This window comes from Oryctolagus cuniculus, chromosome 17 (assembly GCF_051225735.1).
Source record: "Oryctolagus cuniculus isolate XC-2025 breed Fujian yellow rabbit chromosome 17, ASM5122573v1, whole genome shotgun sequence".
In the NCBI taxonomy this organism is placed as follows: domain Eukaryota; kingdom Metazoa; phylum Chordata; class Mammalia; order Lagomorpha; family Leporidae; genus Oryctolagus; species Oryctolagus cuniculus.
The window spans coordinates 7,020,543-7,042,500 of record NC_142883.1 but is presented as its reverse complement, the minus strand read 5'-3'; the positions used below and the strand labels follow the sequence as shown (position 1 = coordinate 7,042,500).

General features: G+C 52.3%; 1 protein-coding gene across 18 annotated transcripts in view; it reads right to left on the bottom strand.

The window, feature by feature from the left end:
- The window catches only part of SLC39A11 (solute carrier family 39 member 11), a 443,645-nt gene that overhangs the window by 161,651 nt on the left and 260,036 nt on the right, over positions 1-21,958 (bottom strand). The gene's annotated exons all lie outside the window — the stretch shown is intronic.

The following is a 21,958-nucleotide window of genomic DNA, read 5'->3' as shown; positions in this document are numbered from 1 at the left end:
GGAAGAGTAGCCAGCGACCAACATCTACCACACGGGACAGCGTCCGCGGACAAAATCCGTCAGGCGGGGAGAGGAGGGCTGCTTCCATAACTCCCAGAGGGTCCGCAGGATCCGGGAGCAGAAATTCAATTATCACCCAAGCGGCAGCACTGCTCGCTCACAGTCTGGTCCCGATGCTAAGATCACACACGGGAGGGCGCTAACCTCTTATATAAGCCGCTGATGGAAAACCAGGGCACTGTGGCAAAAAGTCTCCCACAGGAAGGACCCTGGTGCGTGAGACCCCAGTGGAAAGAAGGGGCGATCAGAGGAGGAGGCACTTTTCTCCGCAGGGAGGAGAGAACTTCCACTTTGCTTACGGCCCTGTCTAAATATGGACGGAGTCTGTGGACTCAAAAGGCTTCCGTAGCCCAGGCAGCTCATGACAGAGCCTCTGTGAGCAATGACGTCATGAGAGTGTTAATTGTTAAATTAACAACAGGCGTCACTGTGCACTAACTTCCATGCAGGACCTCTGTCCTCAAAGAGTTGTATGATGATTATGTCTAAGCACTTTCAAAACTTGTATCATTCTTGAGTGTTTCTTTAATTTTCCAAAAAAAAAAAAAAAAAGTGAAATTGACTTCAAGATGCAATGGCTTTGAAGAGCCCTTGTCTCGATTACTAGGAACAGTGGCTTTTCTTTTTTGCGTCTGCAAATTGTTGAACTCTTTACTTAGTACAGAGTTGTTCTTCTGTGTATAAAGTTAACTGAAAATGAATCCTAATGGAGAATGGGACTGGGGACGGGAGAGAGAGGAGGAGGGGTGGGAGTGTGGGCAGGAGGGCGGGTATGGTGGGAAGAATCACTGTATTCCTAAAGTTGTACTTATGAAATGCATGAAGTCTGTAAAACGTTTCTTGGGGGGGGCGGGATATAAAGTTAATGGAAAAAAATAAGTTCCTTTTTTTTTTATTTTTTGACAGGCAGAGTGGACAGTGAGAGAGAGAGACAGAGAGAAAGGTCTTCCTTTGCCGTTGGTTCACCCTCCAATGGCCACTGCGGCGGGCGCACTGTGCTGATCCGAAGCCAGGAGCCAGGTGCTTCTCCTGGTCTCCCATGGGGTGCAGGGCCCAAGCACTTGGGCCATCCTCCACTGCACTCCCTGGCCACAGCAGAGAGCTGGCCTGGAAGAGGGGCAACCGGGACAGGATCCGGCGCCCCGACCGGGACTAGAACCCCGTGTGCCAGCACCGCAAGGCAGAGGATTAGCCTATTGAGCTGTGGCGCCGGCTTAAAAAATAAGTTCCTTTTAAAAAAAATATAGTAAGCCGTGTTGAGCCCCAACGTGACATAATCGCTCGGCATGAGTGAGCGCCCACCCTGGTGCCCAGAGCGCTTCTCAACGGTCACGTGGAAACTCAGCAGGAGCCACGCAGTTCCGGGTCCTGGCAGGAGGCGCCCTTGCTGGCAGCTCACTGTCCATCACCAGGACTGTCTCCAGACCTACCCAGGACTCTCATGCTCCTCCCCCTCTGGAGAAATGGAACTGCATTGGGGAGCATTTCCTGGCGTGGACAAAGCCCCCGTGTCCTCCACACCACAGCTCCCACCGCCCCGTCCCCGGCCAGGTTCATCGCTCGTGGGCGTTTTGCATGTTTGCAGTCAGTGTGGGCTCGGGGCGAAGAGAACTGATGACGGGGCCACGCTCTCTGCCCCTCTGCCTCAAGTTCCTTATTAAAAAAGTTTCCTTAATCACATCTGTTTGGTGACAGTGGGCACAGACACGGCACAGCGAGGGTAGCCAGTCCTGCGATGGCACAGGGGGCTTCCAAAAGCACACAGGAAATGGAATTAAACGATAAAGTTTGTTTGGGTGCAGTATTTTTTTTAATCCATGCATAGTTTATTCACAATACAACTTTTCCACAAATGTTCTTAAAGAACCCCTCAAATGCACAGATTACGAAATAAAAAAATTTTTGCACCAAAATAAACTTATGTTTTGATTGGATTTCCCATAGACTTTTTGAGGTAGCCTCATACAACTCAATACACAGGTTCATATTCCATTTGTTCCGCTTAGAAATACAGACATAGGAAAGGAATATCATTGTGTTCTTAGAACTGTATCCACAAACCATATTGAATGTGTTAAAAACTAGCTAAAAATTAAGAAATAAGATAAAAAGGGGGAAAAATAACTATACATTTTAAAAATGTCTTAGCCTCTGTAACTGCATGTCTTTGTCTATTTGAGAGACGGAAAGAGCTCCTATCCACTCGCTCGTGTCCCACCTGCCCACAACAGCCAGGAATTCAATCCACGTCTCTCAGGTGGGTAGAAGGAGCCCAATCACCAGAGCCATCCCCAGCACTGCCCAGGTCTACAGCAGCAGGGAGCTGCAGTCGGGAGCCAGGGAGAAGAGTCACACCAGCTACGTGTGAGTCTAACTTCTAACAGCCCTGTGGAATCCTGCTTAGTTCTAGACTTTCCGTTTGGGAACCCGAGATCCGCCACTGTTTCCCAGCAGTGAGATGAAGTGCCTCCCCCTGCCACACGGGGGCGTACACGCTTTCTGCTCCCTCCCACTCTAAAAAGGCGTCCAACCTGGAAAAGGACCCTGCTGCGTTTCACCCGCTAGTTTTTTGTTTTCTGACTTCCTGATCCAAATATTACTGCCCATGGAGATGGGCAGGGTGGCTGGGCCTATCCCAGGAGATAGAGCTCAGCACGAGGGGTGATGTCTGTGCGAAGACCCTGACGCCTTTCTCGTGTTCCCCTGTACCTAACTGCTGGCCAGCAACTGGTTTCCTGAAACAGAACAAGGGAGCGTGGGGCCGTGTCAGGCCTGTGCCCTCGCTGTACGACCGCGCTCTGGCCACCGCTCCCTCCCCCTAGCCTGTGCCTGGACTTGGAAGAGAGGGGGAAGCTGCTCCTGAAACCAAGGGAAAAACAGGAGGAGTTGGTTCTCGGTGTTGGAGATTCCGGGGGTCCTTGGCGGTTGGGATTTTCAAGGGCACGACTTTGTCTCTTGAACGTTTTTGCCTGTAGACCCTTGCGTGCTTGCTGTAGATGCACGCGATCCCTCCTTTGGCAAGAGGAGGGGGAAAGAGGGAAAAGACGCTGCAGGCACCTTCCCCTGAACCCCCCCCCCCCAGCCCCCGGCTCCTCTGAGTCTTCCCGGGCTCCTCCCCCTGCAGTCTCAAGTCCTCCAGAGGCCCTGGAAGCGCCAACACACAGGCCGCAAGCATCAAGTCTTGGCATGAAACCATCAGCGGGGCCTCCCCTCCTATCTCATCAGCTCAGTGAGTGCCTTGGGTCTCGGGGACCACGGCAGGGCTGGGCAGTTAACCCACCCCTGCTTCTCACCCGAACGTGCACCCATCTTTCTGTTAACGACCTCTTTTCTGACTACAAAAGTAAAAATGCATTTGAAATCAACCTTGAAAAAAAAAAAAAAACAACTAAAAAGCATGCAGGAGAAGATGTAAAGCAGCCATTCTCACACTGCCTAAGAAATAAGGTAGAAGCTGGTGCCGTTCCTTCCACACGCCCTCACGTGGCTTTGTCCGGCTGGGATGTATCATATCATGCAGGGTTAGCTGCTTTTCCTTCCCACTAACACACACAAGCATCTCCCCCATTCAGTTAGACTCCTCCTTCGAAGTGGCAAGCGGTACACATTATTTCTTATGTTCTCCCACTGTTGCACACTTAGGCTGCTTCTCAATTTTTTTTTTCTTATATCACTAAAAAACCTTTAACTTAGGTAAACAATCAGAAATTCAGAGTTCCCAGAAGTGGCACTGCTGAGCCAAGGGCCTGAGGTCTTCATCTAACCTCCAGCAGGGCCGCGCCCGCCGTTCACCCACCTGGGAGCCGGCTTTTCTAGTTCTCACTGCGCCATTTGCTACTCAGTCCCGCGTACGTCTCATTTAAAAATGGACGTGCTCATTTATGGGGCAAATGACATCTCGCCATTGCCATTTCTTTGACCTCAAGCAAGGCTGAACTTTCTCAGGGTCCCAGGCGTATTTCTTCTCACTTTTGTGAAATGCCCTCTGCCCAAATGAGGCCTCTGTAGCAATGACGACGCCACCAGCTAATTCCTCGCCAGCAAGGGGCCATTTGCCTGAGCCACGTATGTCTGTCGGTGACTGACGGGACCTGGCTGGCAGCCGCAGGTGTGATGACAGAGAGACGTACCCACCTGGCCAAGCTGCTGCTTCAGCCACAAGGGCTTTCGTTCCTTCTAGAGATTCCTCAAGACCTCAGAGTGGCGAGCACGGCTGTCTGGGGCCGGCGCTGTGGCGCAGTAGACTAAGCCTCTGCCTGCGGCACCAGCTTCCCATATGGGGCTGGTTCAAGTCCCGGCTGCTTCACTTCTGATCCAGCTCTCTGCTATGGCCTGGGAAAGCAGTAGAAGATGACCCAAGTCCATGGGCCCCTGCACGCACGTGGGAGACCCTGAAGAAGCTCCTGGCTCCTGGCTTCGGATCGGCCCAGTTCTGCATATGGGGAGTGAGCCGGCGGATGGAAGATCTCTCTCTGTCTCCCTATCTATAGCTCTGCCTCCGGCGGATGGAAGATCTCTCTCTGTCTCCCTATCTATAGCTCTGCCTCTCAAATAAAAACCTGCTGTCTACTTTGTTAATGACACTATGTAGAACAGTCCCCAAGCCACCTCCCTCCTCTGTTCAAAAGCACAGGATGTATGAGAGCGTCTCTGGCTTCCCCAGTCGTCTCCCTCCCCCAACTCCCCCCCCCCCCCGCCTTGGGATTCTGGAAGGCGACACAGCAGTTCTGTAAACGGTGCACACAGCAGGAAGAATTTATGGTGAAACCTTGCCGGACAGGTCAGATTCAGCAAATAAAAAGACAGGCACGAGTAGGCCGCTAGCCTAGGGGTGCAGACACCCAAGTCGCACATCACAGTCCCAGCTCTGGCTCCTGACTCCAGCTCCCTGGCAACGCCCCTGGGAGGGAGACCATCGCAGATTTTGGAGAGTCTGCCGACAAAACAAAGAAAAGCAAGACCCAGAACACTGAAGAAAGGGACGTGGGCTCCATCTCTCGCGCTTCTGAGGGTTTTTGCGAAGGACTTTCCCAACCTCCCTAGGCAGGAAGGGAACCGCTGGCTTAACGTACGCCCTCGTAAACCGCCAGGCTCGGAGGAGCCGGGAATTCGACCTACCTTGGGACGCCAGTCCAGCTGCTCATGGTTTTTTCAAGATCAATTAATTATCTATTTGACAAGTAGAGGGCGGAGGGTGGAGCGCTCTGATACGGGCTGTGGGCGTGCCCAGGCAGCGGCTTAACTTGCTGCACCAGGGCCTCGGCACCCCCAGCTGCACACACGAACTGAACTGTCACTCGGCTCGTGTTCCTCGCTGTGCCATCTTCCCTCCTTCGAAGGACGAGGACCATGGCCTTGTAAGTCAGAGTGTGGCAGGGAAACCACCCAGTGCAGTGCCACGGCGGGAACTGGGTTCCTGGCCACTGCCCCACGCCCAGAGCTAACTACATCAGACCCTTTTGAAGAAAGGCTGAGGTGCCTGTTGTGCAGGCCGTACCCCGTCACCACTCACCCCAAGACAATTCTGATCCAAACTGCACGTTTAGACGGCCGCGTTACAGGTTAGTCCAGGTACTTCCTTTGCACCTAAACAGACCCGAGTCCAGCCATCACCACCCCATCAAGTGTCTCAGGGCAACGGGCAGGGTCAACCTGACCCCTGGAGCTCTGTACCCCGGGACACGGATGATCCTTTCCCAGATACAGAGCGGGAGAGGCAAAGGACGTCAGATGAGAAGGGGAGAAGTCATTGAATTGTGTTGATGGAAGCCATCATTTCCTTACATCAACTACAGATCCCCTTTTGTTAAAGAGGATATGAGCTCCCACAAAAGGGCGGACAAGGAAACCCAAGCACTGGCAGGAGAATTGGGAGAAGAAAATCAGTTACCCCAGACCGAGGTATCCGTTCATCCTCCCCGTGTCTACTCATCACATCGCCGCCTCTTTTTCTGTCTCACATTTCCCCTCTCCTCCTGGGAGTTGGTTATCAGGGATCAAAACACAACAGTATCGGCGAAAATCGTGAGTTGCTACAAATCCAGAGAGTTATCACCTATTGCCAGGATTTGCAAATAGAATTACATTCTGTAAACTAAAATCAAAACAAGGCTCTTTTGCTAAGGGGCCACGTAGAGGAGAGGAAGCTGCAGTTACAAAAAGGCTTAAGTGACGCTAAAATTCCACAGACATACGGGCTTCGTTGCTTTTCAGGGTTGGAAGAAAAATGTCCAAACACAGGAGAACTGTTGGAGGTAGTAACAAAAAGAGAAAAAAGACAAGCATGCGCCCGGAGATGTAGGTTTTGCTTCTTGTCTTTGGTACAAGGAGTCTAAGAGAGCAGAGATTTTATCTGGAATGCGAGAGATGGGAGGGAGGGTTTATCAGCCACTCATTCACCGGAAGGGAGCTGAGGGGCCTTGGGGCCACCCCAGAAGGGCTGTGGAACCCATCCTGGAACCCAGGCAGGGGAGGGAGCCCGGGACTTTGAGCTCCCTCGGAGCAGTCCCTCCACGCCCAAGGCGGACATCAAACGCCTCGGCTTGGGTCACCCATACCCGCCATGAGGACCACTGGACCGGCTGAGCCAGTGTGACCTGGAGCTGCGAGAGAGGCCAGAGAGCGGGATCCCAGGGGCTGCGACTTCTATCCCGAAAGGCACATGAGCTCCTGGCCAAGGCTCGCGAGCCGCAGAGGCGGGATACAGAAACAGCCAAGCGAGCCGGGAGCCAAGACGCGAGAGAGAGGGGAGGAGCGTAGGAGGGCCACGGCCGCCCGGGGAAGCTTCGCGTCCTTACGCATTTGTGTCTCCAGCAAACCAGTTCGCATTACATTTACGCCAGATCTTTCTCCACCTTTGGAAAGACACAACCCAACGGCCGGCCTCCGCGGCGTGCAGTCCTTGGGTGAACTCTACCTCCAGCTTGCTGTGCAAGCCAGGGGAGGGTGCAGCCTCCGAGGGGCTCAGCTGCTTCTGAGCCGAACGTCCTCCCAGGGCAGCCACAGCCTCTGACTCAGCCCGCCTAAACGATCCCTCGTCCCCCGTGAGTCGGGGAGAGCAGCTATCTCCAGGGCCAGGGTTTATATAATCCTGTTCTGGCCTCAGAAATTCCCCAAGATGAGCTTCGGGGACAGCACATTCCAACTGCTCATAGAATAAGAATGCCCGTTAATGAGGAACAAATTAATTTGCCCAGAGGAGTTGGCGTCTCTGTGTGTCCTAAAATAAAATGCATTCTTTTCCCCCCTTAAAAGTCATTGAAATATTTTCTGATGATATTAAAAAAAATCCCGATACTTTAGAGAAAATTTAGAAAATACTGATAAGGACAAAGAAGAACTAAGACTCATTTGCCACCTAGAGGTAATCACCTTTAAAAAAAAGAACAAAATCCTAACAGGGCCAGTGTTATAGCATAGCAGGTTTGGCCACAGCTAGCCACACAGGCAGCCCACTGCAGGGCACCAGTCTGGGTCCCAGCTGCTCTGCTTCTGATTCACCTTCCTGCTAATGAGCCTCGGAGGCAATGGTTGATGGCCCAAGGACTTGGGACCCTGCCACCACTGTGGGAGACCCTGGTGGAGGTCCTGACCCCTGACCCCACCTCCTGCAGACTTTTGGGGACTGAACTAGCAGATGGAAGATCCCTTTCTGTCTCTCCCTCCCTGGGATTCTGTCTTTGAAATAAATAAGTAGTTTTTTTTTAAATCCCAACCTTTCTTACATTTCTACAGATACATAACTTGAATAGAGGAACACACACCCATACACAGTTTTTCAACTGGCCTTTGAAACACGATTACACGTAGCAATAAAGTATGAATATATTCTGCATCATTGAATAGCCTCCTGCATCAGTAGTGCTCAACTGAACTTCCCTCCGCTAACAAGAGGTCAAGAAGGTCATGAGTAAAATTTACATTGGCCAGAGAACCAAGAATATACACCCAGAGGTTTCTGTTGCTATTAGAAACACAGAGGTGCTCACGGTCCGAGTTATTTCAGAGTCAGGAACAAATGGCTATCGTCAGCCCTGGAGTCGGCTCTGATGGTCAGAACAGTAACAGCCAGCTGGACAGGAATAATGAATGACCACTTACACAGCGGTCAGATGCTGGCTGAACTTAAAAGGGCCAATACATCTTACTCTGAGACAATCTGTGGGATAAATCGTTATGTTGATGAGCGGTTTCCGAGCCCTTCCTTCTTCAGGGTCAGCTTGGATGGTGCATTAGAAAGAGCACGTGTGTGTGTGTGTGTGTGTGTGCGCGCGTGCACACATACGCACACACACAGTCAGGGAATCCTTCTGCAACCCGATGGCCCACAGTAGCAACAATTTCAAGTGCAGTATTGCCTGCTTTCTGCCTCTACCTTTGTCTCCGACAGGGGAAGGATCTAAGTCTGCAGGCCTCACACAGCTCCTGGCACCCGGGAGGTACTTAAGTAGTTATGGAATGAATCTGGAAACTCAGTGCTCTTTCCTGGGGAAATAAAAAAGTCCCCCACACATCCACACGTTGCACGTGGTTCGAGGGAGTTTACGACCCTCCTTAAGGTCAGAGCCTCACAATCTCCCAGCCCACTGCCAGATCAACGCTTACCTACACAAAGGGGGATTCTACAGACACACAGACTGAGGGCCACCGCTCTTTTCTGAAAGGGTTCAGACCGCGGATACACTCAGTTCCCAGGTCCTTCTGTCTCTGTGGTAGCTACAGCCATGGCAGCACAAAGACGGCCACAGAGAGCAGATGAACAGTGTCCCGCGTGAGTCCCAGTGAGACTTTCTTTACAAAGCCAGCCCGGGGTCACCTTTGGCCTGCAGCTCGTTTTTTTGCTAACCTCCAACGCAGACTCCTAAAAAAAAGTAGTAGGTCTTCTAAGGTCACTTTAGGATTCACCGATTTTTTAAAATTAATTAATTGATTTTTTTTTTTTAAACAGAGGCTCTCGTGAGAATTATTCCGAAGGCTTTCTGCTCCCTGAGGGACTTTACTGCCTAGGTCCACCCAGGGGCCAGCGGATCAGCGTCCCACAAGGATCAGGGGAGACGGCACAGCATGTTCTGCACAGAGAACCTGCAGCAGGTGGGCAGGTGCACCTGTGTTCTTTCAGGTAGGGAAGCAGCTCTGTGTTCCCATAGCTACAAGGCGAGGAAGGTGAAGCCCCACCCGGGCTCTGAGAGCCGTTCATGGGTTCAGTGGGTTCATCATCCCCAGTTATCACGGTCTTATAGAGAGAGAGCAATGAGCCCCCCCCCCCCCCCTGTGGCAAATAACTCACATTATGTAAATAGAGCTAAGCATTTGGTTCCAAGAGTTTGCTTTCACAACCAACTAAATATTCCCCCAGCGACACTTTCACGCTCTCAGCCTCCCCCAGGAGCACCAAGGTCAACCTCAGCACCACCCCCCCCACTGCTAAGGAAAAAGAAACCCATAAGCCAGGGTCCCGGCGAGCCAAGAACCACTATTCTCCCAACGTGGAGGAGAACAGGAGTCAAACAGAATTGTGGAGGGAGGGGAGTCGAACACGCAAACAAAAGGCCCCTGGAGACCCCGGAGAGGCGCAGGGTGGGACGCCCTGGCTGCTGGTGCGAGGTGGCTGCCTCTGCCACCGTCTCCCCTCTCACCAGATTGGCAGGAGCACGTGGGACGCGGGAGCCACATGTTTGCTTTCCCAGGATGAAAGGGGCTGCGAGTCCCAGAGGTTCCCCCTACCCTTCAGAGCGCGCATTCTGAGACAGAGACTGACAGAGATACACGCATGCACGCACCCCCACGCACACGATGACCTGGGCACCTTCACTGGGTTTCTCCAGACCCTCTTCTGGGGACTGCCAATGGAAGCAAAGGACAGTGGGAGGGGCCAGGCAGACACAGCCTGCCCCCTGGCATGCCGGCCGAAAGGCCCCCAGGCTTCCCAGCTGGCACGGGCCAGGGAGAGTGGCGAGAAGGCAGGAGACAGTGGTCCTGGGAGAGGGGGAACTAGGGCCACTGCCCCTACTTCCTTTATTGTTCTTTACGTTTCATTTTAATTGGCAAAAAGAGTAAGTACGCGTATTCACGTGTGTGATGTGGCTTCAGCCACTTCAAGGCAATGGTGTTCCTGTCCCCCCACACCCACAGCCCTGCCCCGCCACATCCTGCTCTGTAGTTAGGCCGCTTTGTGGACGTCATCTGACATCCTGGTGCCTCAGTTTCCACATCTGTCAAGTGGAGATAATACCGCACACGCGCCAATACTGTCGTGTAGAGGAGAGAGCAGGTCGGGGATCTACCTGCCTGAGGGTAATGCGGACCACGGTTCCATAGTGTCCACCACGAATTCGCACCGCGTTTATGATATCGGAAAAGCAAGACCGCTGGCACGTCCAGTACACCTCATCTACTCTTTTTTTTTTTTTTTTTTTTTTTTTTTTTTTTTTTTGGACAGGCAGAGTGGACAGTGAGAGAGAGAGACAGAGAGAAAGGTCTTCCTTTGCCGTTGGTTCACCCTCCAATGGCCGCCGCGGCCGGCGCGCTGCGGCCGGCGCACCGCGCTGATCCGATGGCAGGAGCCAGGAGCCAGGTGCTTTTCCTGGTCTCCCATGGGGTGCAGGGCCCAAGCACCTGGGCTATCCTCCACTGCACTCCCTGGCCACAGCAGAGGGCTGGCCTGGAAGAGGGGCAACCGGGACAGAATCCGGCGCCCCGACCGGGACTAGAACCCGGTGTGCCGGCGCCGCTAGGCGGAGGATTAGCCTAGTGAGCCGCGGCGCCGGCCGCACCTCATCTACTCTTAACTCAAACCCAAAAGGGCAGGCGGCCTGTGGCGGAGGAGGAAAAATGCGATCATGATAGGATTTGGTGCAGAATTTTCAAATACCATCAAATCCCAATTCTCCATGTTAGCCAAGTAGAACAGAGACTTGGCTGTAATAGGAACACTTTTTAAAATTCCACAATCATGTTGACATTTTCGACTTTCAGAAAGGATCACCTGCTGTCGAAGATAATAGAGACTTTCCATCAACGGAGGAGGGGCAGGCGCCCTTTAAGTCAGCCTACATGGCCTTGGAATACAAAGCAACTTATTTTTCCCCATTCTTTCCTTTGAATAGCAGATTTGCTCTTCTCATGTAGTTTACATAGGCTAACACTGATACCAGTCTACACTTCCTAAAAAAAAAAATTACAACCAGGGGCAGGCCTTTGGTGCAGAGGTTTAGACACTGCTGGGGATGCCTGCACCCTGTATCAGAGCACCTAGGCCTGAGTCCTGGATCCACTTCTGACTGTAGCTCCCTGCTAATATATACCCAGGAAGGTGGCTGGTGATAGCCAAGTAGGTAGGTCCCTGCCACCCACGTGGGAGACCCCGATGGAGGTGTGGGCTCCTGGTTTTCGCATGGTCTACGGCAACTGTGGTAGGCATTTGGGAAGTGAGCCAATGGATGGAAGGCCCCTCCTTCTCTCCATCTCTTTGCTTTTCAAATGTTTTGAAACAAGTTACAACCAGGAAGATGGGAACAAAGTAGGTCATCAACATTCCCGAAGCATGTTGGCCAGCTGTTTATTATCCACAGTAGACTATAATAGACAGAAATATACGTCACTACATGATCTACAATCTCTCTCTATACACATATACAGATGTATAATATGTGTAGATATTATATATCTAATGGTAATTTGTGGAGGCATTATATTTCTGTTTCTGGGGTGAATTTCTTGATTTCAAAAATTCCAAATACGTAACCCAGAGAAATCCACCTAGGAACTGAACTGCAAAGGGCCGGGTGACAGCTAGACAGCTAGACAGCTAAGTGCTGAGCACAGTGGACTTGTCCTTGAACTCAAGGAAGGAACTGTCCAGCAGGGAAAAACGGCCCCTGAGAGGGGGGTGAGCCTTCACCCCCCACGGAAACACAGCTTCCAGCTCCCTCTCTTCCCCGTCTGGCTGGTCCGGAGCCACTGCACTGCCAAAGGACACCTGTCTCGCCCTGATGTGGCCAATGGCGCCACATCAGGAAGCCACGCTGACTTGCACCGGGCTGGGGGCTGCACCTTGGAGCTCCCTGCTTTCTGAGAGAGAAGCATGGGGGCCCAGACGGGAGGCTGACTGACGGGCATCGGTGCTAACCTGAGATTTCTTGTAGCTCACAGGAGCACAGAGGGAACTGGTTCAGAATTAGCAGGGATAAAAGAAATTAGAAATCAGATGGAGTGGGGCTTATCAGTGAACGCAGCGTGAGAACACAGGAGGCTGCCTGGCGTTCGACGCTGGCTAACGCTGGCGAAGTCCTGGAGTTTAACAGGGTAGTCCAGAAGCATAATTTGTCATGCTGGTCCTCCTTAGGGGTCACAGGTTTACACAGAGAATGGCTTAGTGCCTGATGGAAGAACAAACGCCGCCCAGCGTAGGGAGAGAGAAGCGGGGCGACACGGCTGGCGACAGCTTTGTATCCTTAAGTTTCCATGGAAGGCAGAAATGCCTTGCTGAAAATGGAGCCTTCGAAAGGACAGGTGACCCTGGGTGCTGTCTGCTCGCGTGAGAAAGGACCGCAGGGCTGGGGGCTGGGGGCTGTTATCCTCAACCCACCTCGCAGGTCTAACTGCACAGAGAGATGGGAGGCTGAGCCAAGTGCACATATCGGAAGCACCTGTGAGGATCTGGAGGTAGAAGGCGTGAACCGACCCAGGTCAAGTTCAGAGAGTTTTTCATGGGTGGTTCTCCAACTTGAACTTGAAAAAAATAAATGGGGGAGTTTGAACAAAGGGTAGGTTCTGGTTGGTTGGTTGGTTTTTTTTTTTTGTTTTTTTTAGATTTATTTATTCTATTTGAAAGGCAGAGTTACAGAGAGACATAGGGAAAGACAGAGAAAGAGAGATCTTCCACTCACTGGTTCACTCCCCAAATGGCTGCAACGGTTGGAGCTGAGCCAATCTGAAGCCAGGAGCATCTTCCGGGTCTCCCACATGTGTGCAGGGGCCCAAATAGTTGGGCCATCTTCCACTGCTTTCCCAGTTACATTAGCAAGGAGCTGGATCAGAAGTGGAGCAGCTTGGACTCGAACCGGCGCCCATATGGGATGCCAGCACTGCAGGTGGTGGCTTTACCCTCTGTGCCACAGCGCCAGCCCCAAAGGGTAGGTTCTTGAAACCCATAGTGGATATGGGCAGGACTCAGGAGTCTGTAGGTATGGTAGGTACTAAGTAACTTAATTGAGGGGAGAAAAATACATTAAACAAAACAAAAACAAAAACAGGGGCCGGGGCTATGGCATAGTAGGCTAAGCCTCTGCCTGTGGCGCCAGCATCCCATATGGACGCCGGTTCCTGTCTCAGCTGCTCCGCTTTCATTCCGGCCCCTTGCTAATGCACCTGGGAAAGCATCAGAAGATGGCCCAAGTGTTTGGGCCCTTGCACCCACGTGGGACACCTGGAAGAAGCTCCTGGCCTCACTCCATCCATCATGGCCATTTGGGGAATGAACCAGAGAATGGAAAATCAATCTCTCTCTCTCTCCCCCTCCCTCCTTATATTCTCCATATCTCTGCCTTTCAAATAAATGAGTATATCATTTTTCAAAACAACATAATGAAAACCCATTAAGAATGGACTCCCAAGAGCCCAGATTTCTCGCCAACAGTATCCTGCGAATCTTCACTTGTGTGACCCTACCCTCATTTTACTCACTTTGCCCCGAAGAGAACACATCACCGTTTGCTGAGAACACCTTCCTCCTCTTGGATTCTTGGAATGACAGATGCCAACATTTATCACATGAGGAACACGACAGCAGGTGTCAGTACAGAACCCACACAGCCGCCACCGAGCCCCTCTTCGGTGCCCTGAGGCAGACGCTGGATATCATCAGGTGCAGCTCTCAAGTTTCCTTCCCTCTCCCTGCTTTTATCATTGCAAATCAACCACTTGCTACAACTAACATCAGTGAGGGGACAGTGCAGCTGGCCCTACAAGGTCCCTAACCACCAAGCCCACAAGGCTCTCAACGATGGATTCACGAGATCATTTGTATCCCCAATAGGTAACACTTTGATGTTCGGTCTTGTCTTGAGGGGTTTCTTTTCCAGAAACTACAGGTCCAGAGAAAACAGTAACCACCACCTGCACGGAGCCCCCAGACCCACTGAAGCCCACTGTGTCATCATCAAAATTCCCTAAAGGACACGAAATCGCCGACCAATAGAAGGAGGGTCATAGGCACAGAAAACCAACCAGGAACTGGGACATGAGCTGAACGTGCGCCTCTTAGCCCCAACTTCGACCCCTAGGAACCTCCACCTTTATCCCTAACCCCGTGGGGAGTCCAGGACTTAAACAACAGCAGATCGGCTGCTTGCTCTGTGTTTTGCAATAAATACCTCTTTTCTTCCATCACTCCAGTGATTGGCTTTCTCCACCCCGGGTGAGTGGACCCAATTTGTGGGTTCTGACAGCAACTCCTCCGACTAGTTTTAGGGTTTTTCTATGTTAGGACCCAGTCTGAGAAAGCCTGTTCCGGGAGGACCCAAGGGAAGCCCGGGCAGAGACCTGCACCGGTAGAGACTGGGCGAGTAGGTGCCTAGGAGAGGTGGCAGGATGTGTGCTCTGCCTGTGGGCTGTTCTGCGATGCCTCCATTCCTAAGGTTCCCAAGTCCAGCCCAGAGTGCATGAGCAGGAACGCGAAGTCCTACTCAGAGCCATCTGACACACACACACTGTCCTGAAGTTATTAGAGTGTGGCCATCCACACACCATAAACAGGCAACTTCTCACCTCCGCACCGGCATCTCTGCGGCTTTACTACAGCCCCGGGGCTGCAGAGAAGCCAGGGCTTAGCTCCTCGGAGCCTGCAGAACTGTGCGTGCCAGAGGCAGGTAGCGGGGGTTGGCTAGAGAGAGCACTGAGCGTGCTGCCATGGCAACCCACCATCCACCCGGGATGGGGAAGAAGGCGCTCTGCTTAATTGAAATCCAGGCAACGTTTTAACACAAGCCCCAGAGAAGTTAATGACCAATTACACTTTCCCCTGCCCTCGGTCCCCCTGCTCTTGCAGGTCATTGAGTGCCTTTAAAACATTCACCACCCCCTCTCCTCCATCCCAGGAAACGCCACCAAAGATGAGCCATGGCAGCAACCCCTGTCCCGATCCCCTCCCCCACGCCACACTCCTGCAGGAGGCAGCCAAAGATCCCTGTTCCCAGTGGCAGCCTGCCCATCTCTAAGGAAATTCTGTTTGCTCCAAGTCTTGGGGACCCGGTGGCTTTGCCATCACCCTCGCTGCAGCCGCCCGGGACGAGGATTCTCATGCTTTAGGATGACCAAGAATCACCTGGAAAGCTTCAAAATGCAGACTTCCGGCCCCACCCCAGGGAGGCGGCTTCTGCACATCAGAGCAGACTTAAGCATTTGCATTCTCTGCTAGCCGCCCCGCAAGGAACCCCAATGTGGACATGCGAAATGTGGATTTAGCTTCTTCCTTTCTAGGTCAGGCTGAGCTCCCCCACAGATGGGCATCTATGTCTCACCAAACGAGCCGTGGACCACGAAAGGGTTGACAGGAGTGCCGGATGCCTGCAGAGGTGGCCCCCTAACACACCATCCAGAACAGAAGACACACAGGGAAAACTCACCCTGGGTCCTTCTCGTGAAGTGGTCCCTTGTCCAACTTTCAAGGTGGAGCAAACAGGAAAGCAAGTTTGCTCATAACCCGGAAATACCCACCAATGAACTCACCACTTGGCGATTAGTGCTGGGGCCAGTGTTGGGGCACAGTAAGCCATTGTTTACAACACCAGCGTCCCATACCAGAGAGCTGGGCTGAGTCCCGGCTGCTCCACTTCCCATCCAGCTCCCTGCTAATGCGCCTGGGGAAGCAGCAGAAGATGGCCCAAGTCCCCTGCCACCCACAGGGGAGACCTGGATGGGGTTCCAGGCTCCTGACTGGCCCAGCTCTGACCGTTGGCAGTCATTTGGGGAGTCATTTGGGGAACCAGTGGATGGAAAAAATCTCTCTCCCTCTCCCTCTCTCTGTCATTCTGTCTTTGGACAGGCAGAGTGGACAGTGAAAGAGAGAGACAGAGAGAAAGGAAAGGTCTTCCTTTGCCGTTGGTTCACCCTCCAATGGCCGCTGCGGCCGGCACACGGCACTGATCTGAAGGCAGGAGCCAGGTGCTTCTCCTGGTCTCCCATGGGGTGCAGGGCCCAAGTACTTGGGCCATCCTCCACTGCACTCCCAGGCCACAGCAGAGAGCTGGCCTGGAAGAGGGGCAACCGGGACTAGAACCCGGTGTGCCGGTGCCGCAAGGCAGAGGATTAGTCTATTGAGCCGCGGCACTGGCCATTCTGTCTTTCCAATAAATAAACCAACAATCCTTAAGAGTCCTAACTGAAAAAAAATATGCCCCCTGCCCAATAGCTTAACAGAAGTCCTAACCCACTGCGTAAGTCAGCCTTCCACTGGGAACATCTGCTTGTGTTTTCATGTTATATCAAACTGATGGCAGTGTCAAATTGCAAGTCTTGAAAAGGATGCTGGGACGACTGATCGAAGCTGCAGGAAGCGATGTTGGGGAAGAGTTTGCTCTCTAGCAGAGCCACGGACACCCAGGATGCAGCTCATCACCCAGGGGGAGAGGCCGGCATGGAGCTACTGCGAATTTACACTGTGCTGGACATGCATCCGTTTCCAGCAAGATTAAGGATAAAGATAAATGAAAATCTCCCTCCGTAAACACCTAGCAAAGATGGATGAAATAACCAAGCAAGCACACAGAACATTGAAAACGCAGGTATGAGCTTATAAGGGAGAAAGAAACGCACAGATGATGACGAAACTAGAAAGTAGAGCCTAAACAGCAAACCCAACTCAGAGCACGACCTGAAGTAACTCGGCCTCAGGCGAGGGGGGCTGTTGCTGTCCAGGAGAGGACAAAGATGAGACCTTGAGCCACAGAAGGCAGAAAGGGGAAACCCTATAAACGCCAAGATTCATGAAATTCTGCTTCTGTGCAGACAGATGGACCAGGGGGAAAAGTCCATCCAGTGGCAGAGAAATACAAAAAGGATGCTCATAGGTTTCTGCCTGGTCCCTGAAGGAAAAAAAAAAATGCTCAAAAACAAAACCAAACACAGCACCTCGGGGTCTCTACCTCTGCACAGCATTGAGGCCTGAATTCGCACTTTCTGTTTGAGCTTGGGAAAGTGTAACCTGGACATCACTGTAGCAACGGGTTCCAGGCTAGCGGCACTTTGAGAGGGTCTCACAGAAACAAGTGTAGAACGACCGTACAAGGGTGCACCCACCACCCAGGACCCTGAAAATCCTTAAGGAAAAACACACCTGGCAGGAGGGAAACAGATTCCCATTGGCCTGTCCCTGAGCACAGGGTCTGCAGGGGATTCGACTTAATCTTACCTAAAAATCCCTTTAACGTGCTCTGACTACTGAGAGGAGAAAAAAAAAATGGAGCCATGTTTCAATTTCTAGGTGGACATTTTTATTTTTATTTTGACAGGGAGAGTGGACAGTGAGAGAGAGAGAGAGACAGAGACAGAGAGAAAGGTCTTCCTTTGCTGTTGATTCACCCTCCAATGGCCACCGCACCGCACTGATCCGACTGCAGGAGCCAGGTGCTTCTCCTGGTCTCCCATGGGGTGCAGGGCCCAAGCACCTGGGCCATCCTCCACTGCATTCCCTGGCCACAGCAGAGAGCTGGCCTGGAAGAGGGGCAACCGGGACAGAATCCGGCGCCCCGACCTGGACTAGAACCCGGTGTGCCGGCGCCGCAAGGCGGAGGATTAGCCTAGTGAGCCGCGGCGCCGGCCCAGACATTTTTATTCTTTTCAGCACTTACTACTCCACTTAGATGGCCTCCCTCCGTCCACAGAATTGTGCTATCTGCTGTAGTCACTGTAAGCATCCTCTAAAGCACCCCACAGGGGCTCGCATGGTGGTGCAGCAGGTAAAACTGCCACCGGTGACGCCAGCGTCCCATCTGGGCACCCATTCGAGTCCTGGCTGCTCCATTTCCAACCCAGCTCCCTGAACGCACTGGGGGAGGCAGCGGGCTTGGGCCCCTGCACCCACGTGGGGGACCCAGAAGCTCCTGGCTCCTGGCATTGGACCGGCCCAGCTCTGGCTGTTGCAGCCATTTAGGGAGTGAACCAGCAGACGAAGATCTCTCTGTCTCTCCCTTTCTGCCTCTATAATTCAGCCTTTCAAATAAATAAGTAAATACATCATTTTCTAAAGAATATACACAATAGCATCCTTGTTAGCTTTTGTCATTCTCTCTGATTACATATCTATTTCCTTTCTTTGACTTTTTCAGTATTTTCATTTTGTCTGAAAGGCAAAAGCCAGAGAGGGACAGAGATCTTCGATCTACTGGTTTGCTCCGCAGATGGCCCCACCAGGCAGGACCGGATTCGGGCAGAGCCCAGAGCCTCGGCTTCAATCCGGGTCTCCCACGTGGGTGGCCATCACCTGTTGCCTCCCTGGGTGAGCAGTGGCAGGGAGCTGGATCGGAAGACAAGACAGGACTCAACCACGGCACTCCAAAATGGGAGGCAGGCATCGCAAGCAGCGGCTGATCCACCGAACATCAAGCTCCTATTGTTTTGCTCAAGATGTGGGAGCACTTGTGTCATTATCATCTTCTCAAAAGCTCTTAGCAGAGATCTGCCCCTTTCTCGTGTTCACTTTCTCTCTCTGCACTTCTGTGCACCCCTTTATCTCTGTATTCCAGGTCTTGTCTCTACTGATCAGTTAGTGAGCTACTAACCTACTAACTCGTCTGCTGAGTCTTCAGTCAAAATGACTGTAACTTCTGTCTTTTAGTTGTAGTAGGTTCTTTTTTTTTTTTAATGCTTATTTATTTTCAGAGAGAGAGAGAGAGAGAGAGAGAGAGAGATCCTCCATCTGCCAGCTCTTTGCCCAAATGCCCACAACAGCTGAAACTGGGCCAGACAAAGCCAAGAGCCTGGAACTCCATTTCTGGGTACCAAGGTGGACAGCAGGAGCCCAAGCAGTTGGTCCATCGTGCGCTGCCCTTTTGAGTGCGTTAGCAGGGAGCTGGGGGTGGGGTGGGGGAGCCTGTCCTCACACTGGCTGTCCACAGGGGATGAGGGCACCCCAGTGGCAGTTTAACCTGCTGCACCCACAATGCCGGCTCCTGCTCAATAAAGGTCACTTCTCTCCCTGTTCCTGGTGTCCCCGACACACTCGTGGAAGCTTCTTTTCTTCTAGTCTTCATAACATTTTAACATTTTTGTTGTAAAATAAATACATAAGAACATTAGTGACTAATTTAGAAGGTATAAAAAAAGATGCAACTAAAATTTCAGAAAAACAGCAACACAAACGGTGACAGGAGAAAACCAAGCGAAAGCATTCCAGAATCCTCCAACGGCCAGGATGGAGACAGAGACAGTGAGTAATGGGGAACATTATCAAGTCCATCGTGCATGATAAAAAAGTAAAGGTAGCCATAAAAAAAAAAAGACATTAAATTTATTTTTTTAATTTTTTTTTTGACAGGCAGAGTGGACAGTGAGAGAGAGAGAGAGAGAGAAAGGTCTTCCTTTGCCTTTGGTTCACCCCCCAATGGCTGCTGCAGCCGGCGCGCTGTGGCCAGTGCACCATGCTGATCCAAAGCCAGGAGCCAGGCGCTTCTCCTGGTCTCCCATGCGGGTACAGGTGCCCAAGCACTTGGGCCATCCTCCACTGCCTTCCTGGGCCACAGCAGAGAGCTGGACTGAAAGAGGAGCAACCAGGACAGAATCCGGCGCCCTGACCGGGACTAGAACCCAGTGTACCAGCGCTGCAGGTGGAGGATTAGCTTATTGAGCTATGACACCGACTATTTTTTTTAATTTTTTAAAGGATTTTATTTATTTATTTGAGAGGTAGAATTACAGACAGAGGGGGAGAGAGAGAGAAAGGTCTTCCTTCCGTTGGTTCACTCCCCAAATGGCCGCTACAGCCGGAGCTGTGCCGATCTGAAGCCAGGAGCCAGGAGCTTCCTCTGGGTCTCCCACGCAGGTGCAGGAGCCCAAGGACTTGGACCATCTTCTACTGTTTTCCCAGCCACAGCAGAGAGCTAGATCGGAAGTGGAGCAGCTGGGACTAGAACCGGCACCGCAGGCAGAGGATTAACCTACTACACCTCGCACTGGCCACAAAATACATTAAATTTAAAACTCCAGAACTAACAAAAGGTAAGGAAAAACAACAAAACAAAACAAAACAAAACAAGAGCTAAGAAAATTCAACCCACTGAAGAAAGGAAGCCTGCACACACGCTTCCCCCACCGCTGCTGGGGGCCGGTGCTGCCCATTCACGGATCCCTCTCTGCTCAATAAACCCTCTACGATGTGGATTATTACCCCGGAGGGCATGCACCTGCATGACAGACGGTGCCCACCCTGGGTTTCTCCTTGTCATCAGGAACCTGGACTTCAAGACAGGGAGACTGGCAGGTGGACCTGCTGAATCCCACAAGGTCTCGCAGGGAACATTTTCTCCAGCTGGCCTCCAGAAAGGACCCGGGGATTCCCGCGGGGATGAGGCTCAGGTGTGTGCACTTGAAGCGGACACCCCGAGCAAATGAGCCCCAGCATCGCCATCCCCCAGCGGGGGCAAAGCCCACAGCACACCCGCCGACGGGAGGGCCCCGGTGCTTGTCAAACATCCATTTGGAAGCATCTGCATCGAGTCAGGTTCTCCAATACCAGGGTGCATGTTGAACACAGAAACCCTAGAGAACTGGGAGTGAGTGGCAGATGGATTTTTAAAAACTGATTTTTCCTAATACGAGAAAAGCACAATGAAAAGCGACTGGCAGGTAATCTCACTGCCCAGATAATCCCGGCTGACATCTGAAACCGTGCAAAATACCACATACACAGGGTTAGAAATGCCATGAGAACCAGGAGCCTCCCTCCCGTGCCCCTGCGTCTCTTCTAGCAACCACCCGTCCCAGAGTCGAGCGCGTTCCTGCAGGAAAAGCCGGCAGTGGCATAAGGACCTGCTGACGCTGGGCTGCGCTGCCCTACACTGGGTTTGCGCACCCCCCCCCCAACTTCCGAACACAAAATCCTCTTGCTTTGCTTGTCCACCCCTCCCTGGCAGTCCCCCCATCTTAGGCGTCTGATTCCATCCACGTCCCTGCTTTCTGGGAATGGCGTGCATGTGCAGAGGGAACCGGGGCATGCGCAGAAAGAGGAAAACCTTGGGAACCAAAGAAGCCACAGCAACCCTGGAAGTCGGGTACACGGGGGCCCCTGCAGAAGCGAGAGGCCCCTCCAACACAGAAACCAGGCACTTCCAGTGCATCTTACCCGACTGGCCTCTCCAATCGAGATTTTCCCCACCAGGCATGTGCACGGACCAGCCTCCTCCTGCCCGACGCAGAAGGCTTCTCCCCATGTCCCAGGGGAGGACGAGAGCAGGTTTGAGACAAATTCTCCTGCCTCCTTACTTCTGTGAATAACAACAGCCTCTCCCCCCACCCCCACCAAAGAACCTGCCGCCCGCACAGCGACTGGACTGCAGGCAGGGACCCTCTTACGACCTGTCCTTGTCAACATATTTCTACCCCAAAGGAAACGTAGTACATTCCGTTTTGTAGCTTGATTTATTCTGCTTCATATAGCCCTGCACCTAGAAAACACTCCCTCCTTTACACAGGCCCGCCGTAGGGAAGGAGTCACATTTTTCATCGGGGTATCGGGGATTCAAGTGAGAACTTCGTGGGAGGCCAGCAGCCCACAGGAGAAACCCCGACCTGGAGGACAGGTGTGCTCACTTGGAACGCGCCCGGGCTTCCATGACAGTCCACGCGGAAGGCCTTGGAAACACCACACCTGTCCCAACCAACACAGCCTCGGGATACCACTGTGCAT